Raw genomic sequence first — 14009 nt, 5'->3', positions numbered from 1 at the left:
TGACACTTGAACTCTGGTCATTGAGAACATCCTTCCCGCATGTTTAATCTTGTTAGAATTTTATAAGTTTCTAAAAGACTCTGCCTTCATTCTTCTAGTTCCCAGCCACTCCAATCACTTCCCATACAACTGTCCTCCCATACCTGGAATTAGTCAAGTAAAGCTTCCTTGCATCTTCTTCAATAGCCAGAACAGCCTTCCTCAGATAAGAAGACCAAAACTTCATATAATACTCCAGGTGTGGTCTTACCAGTGTCCTGCGCAACTGGATCTAGATATTCCCATTCCTTTAATTGAATCCTTGTCATAAAGGCTAATGTACCATTTGCCCTCTTCACTGCCTGCTGCACTTACATGTTTATTTTCAGTGACATTTATGGACATTAAACTGAATCTGTTATCTATTTGCTCACTTACATAGCTTGTCCAAGTCACACTGACGTTTCTCTGCATTATCTTCACAGCACACCCTCCCACCATGCTTTGTGTGTCTACTTCAAATTTGGAGACAGAACACAGAGTTTCCCAATGCAAATCATTAATATATATTATGAATAACTGCAATCCCAAGAACTGATCCATGTGGTACCCTAGCAGTCACTGCCTGCCACTCAGAAAAAGATCCACTCATTTCTACTCTGTGTTTCCTGTTCCAAGTTCTCAATCCATTTCTGCTTTAATCCATCACATGGGACATTATTGAAACACTGGCTTTACCTTCACATGCAATTCATCTTATTTGAGCATTAGTTTCAATTCACGCTTCTGCCCCAACCCCTGATAGTAGTAACTGACAAATAAGTCTTGGACTGTTGGAGTTGGTAATAGGGACGAATGTATGTGAGTGGCTGATTGAGACTCCTGTATTGCTCAGAGAATACACCTGCTTCTCCTGGCTTCATATCAAGGGTGCATTTAAAATAGTTTTACTGCTAATCTCTGGCTGGCAGCCATTAGTGTCACTGAAGTCTCATGACGTATTAAATTTTGAAAATCTTTAGTTCTTGATTTTCAAATTGGGAGCAGTGATTATCAATTTCTATCCTTATCTTTAGACTTAGCAATGTAACCTTAAGTAGTTTGAGCTGTGACTAGCTGTCTGACAGAAACATTTAAAATAATGCAATTTTAAAAAATTCTTCACAGAGGCTGTGTGGCCTTGCAGCTTTGAGGGAACATTGACTGTGTTCTATTATCATCACTCCACCACAGGGTGATCACACTGTGATGTGTTGAGGCCCCAAACTCTGGAATTCTCTCTGTAGATCCTCCCATTTCTTTACTTCACTTTCCTTCTCTAAGACATTTCTTCAAACTTACGTCTTTGACTAATACTTTTGGTCAGTCGATCAAATATTCCTTATGTGGCTCACCGTCATGCTTTATTTTACAAGGACAATGGAACACTTCATTTTACAAAGGGTGCTATAGAAATATAAGTTTTTATTATTGAACATGTGGTTAGCACTGCTGCCTCACAGCGCCAGAGACCCGGGTTCAATTCCCGCCTTAGGCGACCGACTGTGTGGAGTTTGCACGTTCTCCCCGTGTCTGTGTGGGTTTCCTCCGGGTGCTCCGGTTTCCTCCCACAGTCCAAAGATGTGCAGCTCAGGTGAATTGGCCATGCTAAATTGTCCGTAGTGTTAGGTAAGGGGTAAATGTAGGGGTATGGGTGGGTTGCGCTTCGGCGGGTCGGTGTGGACTTGTTGGGCCGAAGGGCCTGTTTCCACACTGTAATGTAATGTAATCTAATCTAATCTAAACATGAAAGTGATGATGATTAACTATTGAGAAAAAGGTATGATGTGGAGGTATGGTGTTGGACTGGGGTGGACAAAGTTATAAAAAAACACCAGGTTATAGTCTAACAGGTTTATTTGGAAGCACTAGGTTTCAGAGCACCGCTCCTTCATCAGGTGGTTGTGGAGCAAAGACGATAAGACACAGAATTTATAACAAAAGATGACCATTTCATGCAACTGAAATGATATAATGAACAAACCTGGATTGTTGTTAAGTTTTTCATCTTTTAGAATGAGTTGCAGGATTTAGTTCATTATTATGTAAATCCCAGAACTTTCTTTTAAGTCATCTTCTCGAGATAACTTAAGGGTTTTAAACAAAAGGTGACATCTCAGTTCGGACAATGCATTAAAGGTGTGAGGTCAGAGTCTGTCTGTATCCCAACCTTGAGTCAGACTGGTTCAACCTCCAAAGTGGAATTTACAAAATATTACATGGATTGATTGCCTGCAGATTGTGCATTTTTTTCACAAAATAGAATGTATCTGCAAATATAATTCTACAAATACAAATTCACCCCAAAGAATTATGTGCATGTGCAAGTATGAGAGAGAGAGAGAAAGAGATAGAGAGAGAGTGAGTGTGTGCATGTGAGTGTGTGAGTGCACGTGAGAGAGTGTGTGTTTGCATGTATGCAAGCTTGGTAAAGTGTGTGAGTTGGTGTGATGGAGTATACGCCTGTGAGAGGGTATGTGCGTTGGTGTGAGTCTGGGGGGTGTATGTGAATGTGTGTGTGAGAGAGGGAGAGAGAGAGAGAGAAAAAGAGCATGTGTATGAGAGACAGCGTGTGTATGAGAGAGGGTCTGCGTGAGTGTGTGAGTATGTAGGAGTTTGTGGGTATGAGAGAGTGTATAGTGCAGTGGTGTGACATGAACCCAAGGTCCTGGTTGAGGCCATCACAAGGGTACCAAGCTCGACTATCAGCGTCTGTTCAGCCACTTTGCATTGTTGACTATCCTGACGTAAGCCTTGGAGGATGGTCATCCAAAGATTTGAGGCCCAGTGTCCCTGATTGCTGAAGTGCTCTCTGACTGGGAGGGAACACCCATGTCAGGTGATTGTTGCACGGTATCCATTCATCCATTGTTGTTGCGTCCACTTGGTCTCGCCAATGTGCCTTGTCTTGGCGAATTCTTATCTGCAATGTATGAGATAGACAACTCTGGCCAAGTCACGAGTACTTGCCGTGTATGTGGTGGGTGGTGTCCCACAGGTAATGGTGGTATCTGTGTCGACACTCTGACAAGTCTTGCAGTGGTTCACCATTGTTTTAATTAAACTAAGTGCAAAGTGTTACTTTATGTCCCTGCTTAACTAATAATAAATGTACCTATGAAAATTATATGAACATAACTAAACAGTTTGGAGAAAACTTATTTTCAAAAGCAAGGTCAAAACTCATTTTGTGTAAGTGAGAGCAAGTTACAGGGAATTCCAGACTAATGACATAGGTCTTTTCATTTGTGCTAGGTGCGCCATGGATAAATCTTACTTAGTTGAGTTCCTGAGTTGCTCAAGAATTCTTCCTATCATATCCTCAATAAACCCCAAAGATATCCACATCAGCTGAATTCTGGCTTGAGTCCATCTGAAACTGGAAGGAATACCCAAACGTTTACTGGAGGAAAATAGCTGGTCGCAGAGACTATCAGGGTTCCTTGCTGAAAAAGTCTGCTTTGTCCATTGGACTGACATCGATCTAAAGTTCTACCTAGTGGTTGCAATTCGCATTGCAAGTGTGGCCTTGCATTTGTGGAACAATCATCCTGCACACGGAGCCTGTTATCAGGACCAGGATAGGATCTTCACATGGTGCATGTGAGGTTGTCATTGGAGGTAGAATGTACCCACAGGGGATTTCAAGAGAAAAGGCTAAAGAGAATATTGGGTTATCTTTCAAATGACACATTTTGGCAGCACTGGTCATCCCAATAGACCAACAGATGGAGCAGTAAGTAGCAGTTATCTACTCTAAACTCTCCCTCTGCATCTATTAAACATACATTGGTATTAGATATCTATATTATATCAGAGCTATTCCATTTTCCTGGAGTGATTTGAATATTCCATCTGTTTAAAATATCCAAGGACATCAGTGCCATTAGCATTTCCAGTTACGTGGTACATGAGGAGTAGACCAAAAGAAAATTTGGAGAAATATACTCTCATGGTGGTAGAAAAGACTTTCTTATCCTTCTTACATTTGTGAACTTAAAATAATTTATGAATCAGCAAGAAACAAACTTTACAGATACTCCCACCTGTGATTTCTAATGATTTACACTAAAAGGATTTGTCATGAGTTTAATTTCTGCACAAAACTACTTCCTCTTCCTCCTGAGAATGCAAGCTGTCAACCTGTGTCGATATGAGAGGCCCCTCCAGTCTGATGGATGCTCCAGAAACCTGAGTTAGCATGCATTTTTTAACATGGTTATCTGACATTTGACACAACTTATTGGAATAGGTTTTGCGACATCAAGCAACGCGATGAGAAGTTGTTTTTAATCTGGGGAGAATTTTCTTTATTGCTTGTTTACCTTATTTCAAACATTTACCTGAAAATCCTGAAACAGGATTTATCATTGCTAATTCAACTATAAATTGTGCTGATGGCAATGAAAATTGAACTGTTCATTGCTTTCTTTAAATTAAAACTACAAATTTATTCTACAGTGGTTCTACAGAGATGTTTTACAGGGATAGAAACTGGTAATTCTAACACATATCACTCAGTTGTGACAATATGCTAAATTACATTGGTGGTGCTAGATTTTAGAATTAGAATTAGGTTTATTGTCACGTGTACTTAAATTACTTAAGTACAGGAATAAAATGAAAAGTGTACAATGCCACCTATACAAGGCAACTTGTTAGGTACAAAAGAAATGATAAAATAAAGAAAGAAAATTACACAACATTACAAATAAACATAGTCTAAGTTAGGAAATAAGAAATAAAGCTGAAAAAGTTGCATTTTACAGTCTTTCTATAAGGGCCTCCATGTAGTCTGACTGGGCTTCACTGGTTCCCAGCCAATAGCCATCTTTGCTCTGGGCCCACTGACCACTGTCACCACTCCACTCCGGGCCCACTGGCCACCATCCCCCTTCCACTCTGGGCCCACTGGCCACCGTCCCCCTTCCACTCCGGGCCCACTGGCCACTGTCCCCACACCACTCCGGGCCCATTGGCCACCATCCCCTCGAATCCGGGCCCACTGGTCACCGTCCCCGCTCCACTCCGGGCCCACTGGCCACCGTCCCCGCTCCACTCCAGACCCACTGGCCACCGTCCACACTCCACTCCAGACCCACTGGCCACCGTCCCCGCTCCACTCCGGGCCCACTGGCCACCGTCACCGCTCCACTCCAGACCCACTGGCCACCGTCCACACTCCACTCCAGACCCACTGGCCACCGTCCCCGCTCCACTCCAGACCCACTGGCCACCGTCCACACTCCACTCCGGGCCCACTGGCCACCGTCACCGCTCCACTCCAGACCCACTGGTCACCGTCCCCGCTCCACTCCGGGCCCACTGGCCACCGTCCCCGCTCCACTCCAGACCCACTGGCCACCGTCCACACTCCACTCCGGGCCCACTGGCCACCGTCCCCGCTCCACTCCGGGCCCACTGGCCACCGTCCCCGCTCCACTCCAGACCCACTGGCCACCGTCACCGCTCCACTCCGGGCCCACTGGTCACCGTCCCTGCTCCACTCCAGACCCACTGGCCACCGACCCCGCTCCACTCCGGGCCCACTGGCCACCGTCCCCGCTCCACTCCAGACCCACTGGCCACCGTCACCGCTCCACTCCGGGCCCACTGGTCACCGTCCCTGCTCCACGCCGGGTCCACTGGTCACCGTCCCCTCTCCACTCCGGGCCCACTGGTCACCGTCCCCGCTTCACTCCGGCCCACTGGTCACCGTCCCCGCTCCACTCCGGGCCCACTGATCACCGTCCCCGCACCACTCCCACCCCACTGATCACCGTTCCCACTCCACTCCGGGCCCACTGGTCACCGTTCCCACTCCACTCTCGGCCAATGAATACCGTCCCCGCTCCAAGAAGGTCCCACTGGTCACTGTCCCCGCTCCACTCCGGGCCCACTGGCCACCGTCCCCGCTACATTCCGGGCCCACTGATCACCGTCCCCACACCACTCCGGGCCCACTGGTCACCGTCCCCGCACCACTCCGGGCCCACTGGTCACCGTCCCCGCTCCTCTCCAGACCCACTGGTCACCGTCCCCGCTCCACTCCGGGGCCACTGGTCACCGACCCGGCTCCACTCCGGGCCCACTGGTCACTGTCCCCGCTCCACTCCGGGCCCCCTGGTCACTGTCCCCGCTCCACTCCGGGCCCACTGGTCACTGTCCCCACTCCACTCCACCGTCCCCGCTCCACTCAGGCCCACTGGTCACCGTCCCCGCTCCACTCTCGGCCACTGATCACCGTCCCCACTCCACTCAGCCCCACTGGTCACCGTCCCCGCACCACTCTGGGCCCACTGGTCACTGTCTTCTCTCCACTCCAGACCCACTGGTCACCGTCCCCACACTCCATGCCCACTGGTCACCGTCCACGCTCCACTCCAAGCCCACTGGTCACCGTCCCCACACCACTTCGGGCTCACTGGTCACCGTCCCAGCACCACTCCGGGCCCACTGGTCACTGTCCCTGCTCCACTCCGGGCCCACTGGTCACCATCCTGGCTCCACTCCGGGCCCACTGGTCAACGTCCACGCTCCACTCCGGGCCCTCTCGTCACCCTCTCCGCTCCACTCCGGGCCCACTGGTCACCGTCCCCGCTCCACTCCAGACCCACTGATCACCGTCCCTGCTCCACTCCGGGCCCACTGATCACCATCCCCGCACCACTCCCACCCCACTGATCACCGTTCCCACTCCACTCCGGGCCCACTGGTCACCGTCCCCACTCCACTCTCGGCCACTGATCACCGTCCCCGCTCCACGAAGGTCACACTGGTCATCATCCCCACTCCACTCCAAGCCCACTGGTCACCGTCCCCGCTCCACGAAGGTCCCACTGGTCACCATCCCCACTCCACTCCGGGCCCCCTGGTCACCGTCCCCACTCCACTCTCGGCCACTGATCACCGTCCCCACTCCACTCAGGCCCACTGGTCACCGTCCCCGCTCCACTCTCGGCCACTGATCACCGTCCCTACTCCACTCAGCCCCACTGGTCACCGTCCCCGCACCACTCTGGGCCCACTGGTCACTGTCTTCTCTCCACTCCAGACCCACTGGTCACCGTCCCCACACTCCATGCCCACTGGTCACAGTCCTCGCTCCACTTCAAGCCCACTGGTCACCGTCCCCACACCACTTCGGGCTCACTGGTCACCGTCCCAGCACCACTCCGGGCCCACCGGTCACTGTCCCTGCTCCACTCCGGGCCCACTGGTCACCATCCTGGCTCCACTCCGGGCCCACTGGTCAACGTCCATGCTCCACTCCGGGCCCTCTCGTCACCCTCTCCGCTCCACTCCGGGCCCACTGGTCACCATTCCCAATCCACTCTCGGGCACTGATCACCGTCCCCGCTCCACGAAGGTTCCACTGGTCACCATCCCCACTCCACTCCAGGCCCACTGGTCACCGTCCCCACACTCCATGCCCACTGGTCACCGTCCCCACTCCACTCCGGGCCCACTGGTCACTGTCCCCGCTCCACTCCGGGCCCACTGGCCACTGTCCCCACTCCACTCCGGGCCCACTGGTCACCGTCCCCGCTCCACTCCGGGCCCACTGATCACCGTCCCCGCTCCACTCTGGGCCCACTGGCCACCGTCCCCGCTCCACTCCAGACCCACTGGCCACCGTCACCGCTCCACTCCGGGCCCACTGGTCACCGTCCCTGCTCCACTCCAGACCCACTGGCCACCGACCCCGCTCCACTCCGGGCCCACTGGCCACCGTCCCCGCTCCACTCCAGACCCACTGGCCACCGTCACCGCTCCACTCCGGGCCCACTGGTCACCGTCCCTGCTCCACGCCGGGTCCACTGGTCACCGTCCCCTCTCCACTCCGGGCCCACTGGTCACCGTCCCCGCTTCACTCCGGGCCCACTGGTCACCGTCCCCGCTCCACTCCGGGCCCACTGATCACCGTCCCCGCACCACTCCCACCCCACTGGTCACCGTTCCCACTCCACTCTCGGCCAATGAATACCGTCCCCGCTCCAAGAAGGTCCCACTGGTCACTGTCCCCGCTCCACTCCGGGCCCACTGGCCACCGTCCCCGCTACATTCCGGGCCCACTGATCACCGTCCCCACACCACTCCGGGCCCACTGGTCACCGTCCCCGCACCACTCCGGGCCCACTGGTCACCGTCCCCGCTCCTCTCCAGACCCACTGGTCACCGTCCCCGCTCCACTCCGGGGCCACTGGTCACCGACTCCGCTCCACTCCGGGCCCACTGGTCACCGTCCCCGCTCCACTCCGGGCCCACTGGTCACTTCCCCCGCTCCACTCTGGGCCCACTGGTCACTGTCCCCCCTCCACTCCGGGCCTACTGGTCACCGTCCACGCTCCACTCCAGGCCCACTGGTCACCGTCCCTGCACCACTTCGGGCCCACTGGACATCGTCCCCGTCCACTCCGGGCCCACTGGTCACCATCCCCGCTCCACTCCAGGCCCACTGGTCACCGTCCCCGCACCACTCCGGGCCTACTGGTTATTATCCACGGTCCACTCCGGGCCCACTGGTCACTGTCCCCGCTCCACTCCGGTCCCACTGGTCACTGTCCCCGCTCCACTCCAGGCCCACCGGTCACCGTCCCCACACCACTCCGGGCCCACTGGTCTCCATCTCCGCTCCTCTCCAGACCCACTGGTCACCGTCTCCGCTCCACTCCAGACCCACTGGTCACCGACCCGGCTCCACTCCGGGCCCACTGGTCACTGTCCCCGCTCCACTCCGGGCCCCCTGGTCACTGTCCCCGCTCCACTCCGGGCCCACTGGTCACTGTCCCCACTCCACTCCACCGTCCCCGCTCCACTCAGGCCCACTGGTCACCGTCCCCGCTCCACTCTCGGCCACTGATCACCGTCCCCACTCCACTCAGCCCCACTGGTCACCGTCCCCGCACCACTCTGGGCCCACTGGTCACTGTCTTCTCTCCACTCCAGACCCACTGGTCACCGTCCCCACACTCCATGCCCACTGGTCACCGTCCACGCTCCACTCCAAGCCCACTGGTCACCGTCCCCACACCACTTCGGGCTCACTGGTCACCGTCCCAGCACCACTCCGGGCCCACTGGTCACTGTCCCTGCTCCACTCCGGGCCCACTGGTCACCATCCTGGCTCCACTCCGGGCCCACTGGTCAACGTCCACGCTCCACTCCGGGCCCTCTCGTCACCCTCTCCGCTCCACTCCGGGCCCACTGGTCACCGTCCCCGCTCCACTCCAGACCCACTGATCACCGTCCCTGCTCCACTCCGGGCCCACTGATCACCATCCCCGCACCACTCCCACCCCACTGATCACCGTTCCCACTCCACTCCGGGCCCACTGGTCACCGTCCCCACTCCACTCTCGGCCACTGATCACCGTCCCCGCTCCACGAAGGTCACACTGGTCATCATCCCCACTCCACTCCAAGCCCACTGGTCACCGTCCCCGCTCCACGAAGGTCCCACTGGTCACCATCCCCACTCCACTCCGGGCCCCCTGGTCACCGTCCCCACTCCACTCTCGGCCACTGATCACCGTCCCCACTCCACTCAGGCCCACTGGTCACCGTCCCCGCTCCACTCTCGGCCACTGATCACCGTCCCTACTCCACTCAGCCCCACTGGTCACCGTCCCCGCACCACTCTGGGCCCACTGGTCACTGTCTTCTCTCCACTCCAGACCCACTGGTCACCGTCCCCACACTCCATGCCCACTGGTCACAGTCCACGCTCCACTCCAAGCCCACTGGTCACCGTCCCCACACCACTTCGGGCTCACTGGTCACCGTCCCAGCACCACTCCGGGCCCACTGGTCACTGTCCCTGCTCCACTCCGGGCCCACTGGTCACCATCCTGGCTCCACTCCGGGCCCACTGGTCAACGTCCATGCTCCACTCCGGGCCCTCTCGTCACCCTCTCCGCTCCACTCCGGGCCCACTGGTCACCATTCCCAATCCACTCTCGGGCACTGATCACCGTCCCCGCTCCACGAAGGTTCCACTGGTCACCATCCCCACTCCACTCCAGGCCCACTGGTCACCGTCCCCACACTCCATGCCCACTGGTCACCGTCCCCACTCCACTCCGGGCCCACTGGTCACTGTCCCCGCTCCACTCCGGGCCCACTGGTCACTGTCCCCACTCCACTCCGGGCCCACTGGTCACCGTCCCCGCTCCACTCCGGGCCCACTGATCACCGTCCCCGCTCCACTCTGGGCCCACTGGTCACCGTCCCCGCTCCACTCCGGGCCCACTGGTCACCGTCCCCACTCCACTCCGGGCCCACTGGTCACTGTCCCCGCTCCACTCCGGGCCCACTGATCACCGTCCCCGCTCCACTCCGGGCCCACTGGTCACTGTCCCCGCTCCACTCCTGGCCCACTGGTCACCGTCCCCACTCCACTCCTGGCCCACTGGTCACTGTCCCCGCTCCACTCCTGGCCCACTGGTCACTGTCCCCGCTCCACTCCGGGCCCACTGGTCACCGTCCCCACTCCACTCCGGGCCCACTGGTCACCGTCCCCGCTCCACTCCGGGCCCACTGGTCACCGTCCCCACTCCACTCCGGGCCCACTGATCACCGTCCCCACTCCACTCCGGGCCCACTGGTCACCGTCCCCACTCCACTCCGGGCCCACTGGTCACTGTCCCCGCTCCACTCCTGGCCCACTGGTCACTGTCCCCGCTCCACTCCTGGCCCACTGGTCACTGTCCCCACTCCACTCCGGGCCCACTGGTCACCGTCCCCGCTCCACTCCGGGCCCACTGATCACCGTCCCCGCTCCACTCCGGGCCCACTGATCACCGTCCCCGCTCCACTCCGGGCCCACTGGTCACTGTCCCAACTTCAATCAGGGCCACTGGCCACCGTTACTATCAGATATTACTGCTTGCTATCGACAATCTATTTGTTTGACATCACAAAAGGTGGCACAGATAATCATTTATGAAGAGAAGGATTTTGGAAGAGTTTTTAGCTTGTGATTTCATTATGAGTTGAGTGTTAGTCATTGACATCTGTGTTCATTTGATATTAAATCATAAAATGAGTGATATAGAGCTATTTAACAGAGCAAAGCGTGTAGTCAGCTTTCAACTGCCAGAAATGTTACAATCCAAGTTGGCTAACAGCAAGAAAGTGAGAGGATACAGCCCTTTCCACTTGGTAAGGGTGGCAAGGGAGAGGTTAAAAAAAAATTGTAGTCACTTTCAATTGAAGTTTTCTGTCTCCAGGTTTTAAGATAGCAAAGTTACATTGCTAGGTACAGTTAGACAACAGACACAGTTGTGAGTATTGTCCAAACATAGAAAAGAGTGAAAGAAATTAAGTACATGTATCTGAAAATAGAGGAGAATCTGAGTTATGTGGACTGGTTATAAAAAAAGTGGGTGGCCAATCAGCACTCAAAATATGGGCAAACCTATTTGATTTACTAAATCATTAAAGTAAGGTCACTCAGTAAATGTCATCTTGCCCGACAGTTTATTATATCATTTATTTTAAAAGTACAAATACTGCACACCAAAAGTAGCCATTATCATCTATCAAACCAGAAGAACAGTTACCCTGACTATGGTGACCACTGCTATTTTCTTTATGGGCATTCCTTAGGTAATGTCCCTAATCCATCAACTCTACTGGTTTGGACTGATAGGAACAAAACTGGCAATAAATGAGATTTGAAAAATTTCTGGCATCCCTGCAAAGTACTCATTAGCAAACTGGAAGCTTTTCCTGCTGAGCTAGTCTTTGCAACCTCTGTGGATACTCAGTTAACCTGTGCATGTCTGTGCAACCAAAAAACAATGAGAATACAACTGTCATCAAGAATTCCACAGAGAATGTCTCAGTCATGTTTACTGCTGCAGGGGTTTTGGAAAATTAATAAAAACCAAAAAGCATCACTAAGAGAAAAACAAACATATCTTGAGAAATGGTTTTGCTAAGTGATTGATTCTTCTGGTTTATTCAGTAGAGATCTGAAATATGCCAGTGGCAGAAATGATATTCCAGTATAAATATGAAATCATTCTCTCTTGTGCATGGTATGTTAAATCCTTGCTTATCTTATCACAGAGGTGTCACGGTGCTTGTATAGGGAATCTAAAATATGAAAGCATTGTTTGTCAAATCAATTAATAAAATGAGTAAAGGGCTTGGTTTTTAATCATAAGCATAGTCGCACAGTCAAGAGAAAGTAAACAGGGTTTTCCAGTGACATACTGAGCACCTTTTAAGTCCATCTAAAGGTCTGTCACACAGAATGGGGAATATTCTGGAATCCATTTCTCACAGAAGGGATCTGAATAAGAGGGACTGATAGACTTGGGAATTGGGGTCATGATCCTGTGGATTTTACTCTAATCTGGACTCACCATGAAAGTTGGATCCATGCTAGGAGTATATTATTGCAGAATGTAAGAATCCTTGATTAAAATATCAATAGTCCTGGCATTTGCAGTAATGGTATGCACGGGTAACGAGTGTTATTGCAATTTCCAGATCTTCTTCCTTGGAATATCCTATGCATTAACCCACCCACGTGGCATGGATAATGAAGGTCAAGTGCAAAGCTAGATTTCACAACATGAATTTTTCAACACTGTCTTTTAATTCTTGGAAAGAAAATGTCAACAGAAGTGAATAAATTTCATTCTGTATCTTTATCTAAATAATTTCAGTGTGCAACTTGTTTGTAAAGCACATTCAAGAGTAGCCAAGAGTGGGAATGGCTTGTATAATGATTGGCTAACCTGCACCTCTTACAGACAACCTGGACCTCTTAAAATAGTTCAGACCCTGCTGTCAGTTATAAGTTTAAAATTAAAAATACGTTACTGATCAGGTAGAGGATTTGCTGAACAAATGCGTTAGGAAATGAAAAGGAGAGATGCTAACTTTCTGCAAGAAGTTCTCAATACAAACCTTACAGCACATAGGTTAGGAGGTTGACTTTCAGAATACAAAGTGGTTGCACACACCATTACAAAAAATATTCAGGGACAGCCCAGCTGGAGAAAAGGGAGGGAAATCCTCCTCTGTTACTCCTCTTCTCGTTCCTTCTCCCCCTCTTCCTGAGTTGGTCTCCAAATACCAAGTGGTAAGGGCTGTACCCTTATTTTAGGATATGAAGAATGCAGACCACGACAGACTTCTCTAGTTAGCACTAGAGGACACATCCCCCTTTCCCCTGACTGGAACCATTGCTCATGATGCTGTTGGTTGTTATCCAATTTTCTGCATGGTTCTCATTAGATGTGTGGTCTGGTAGTTGAGTGGAAGCATTAATCAAGTGTGTAATGAGAATTTAAAAGTGATATGCTGTGGAGACAGGAAATCTGAAATGAAATCAAAATGTTCTGGAAATACTCAGCAGGTCTGGCAGCCCTGTACTTAGTGTCACCAAGCTTCTATTTCTGTTTGGTGTTTCATGAGTGGTTCGTATGGCTCATTACTGCAGGATAAAGATATTATGACTGCTACTAGAATATCGGGTATTCAGACAGAAGATCTCTTGTTGGGATTATACTGGATCTTGATAGAGTGGTAGCATTTGCAAATGTAGAACCCCTCCCTGATGAATGGTAAGGTCTGCTGAGTCACAAGAGGTTGAATTCTATACCCCTGGCCAGCGCATTGGACTCTGTGTGTTCTCTCCTTCTGCTTTACATTGGTCAGAGAGAAGACAAGGAAAGGGTGGCATTGTTTCAAATTGGTTAGCACTGCTGCTTCAGAACACCAGGGACCTGACTTCGATTCCAGTCTTAGGTGACTGTCTATGTGGCACATGCACATTTTCTTTGTGTCTGTGTGGGTCTCCACCCAGTGTTCTGCTTTCCTCCTGCATTCCAAAGATGTGCAGGTTAGGTGGATTGGCCATGCTTAATTGTCTCGTGGTGTCCAGGGTTGCATAGTCGAGATGGATTAGCCATGGTAAATGCGGGGTTACAGGGTGGGTCTAGGTGGAATGCCTTTGGAGGGTCAGTGCACAC

This window comes from Chiloscyllium plagiosum, unplaced genomic scaffold (assembly GCF_037043375.1).
Source record: "Chiloscyllium plagiosum isolate Xiang-an unplaced genomic scaffold, Cpla_swu_hap1 HiC_scaffold_6, whole genome shotgun sequence".
NCBI classification, from domain to species: Eukaryota; Metazoa; Chordata; class Chondrichthyes; order Orectolobiformes; family Hemiscylliidae; genus Chiloscyllium; species Chiloscyllium plagiosum.
This window is presented reverse-complemented; position numbering follows the sequence as displayed.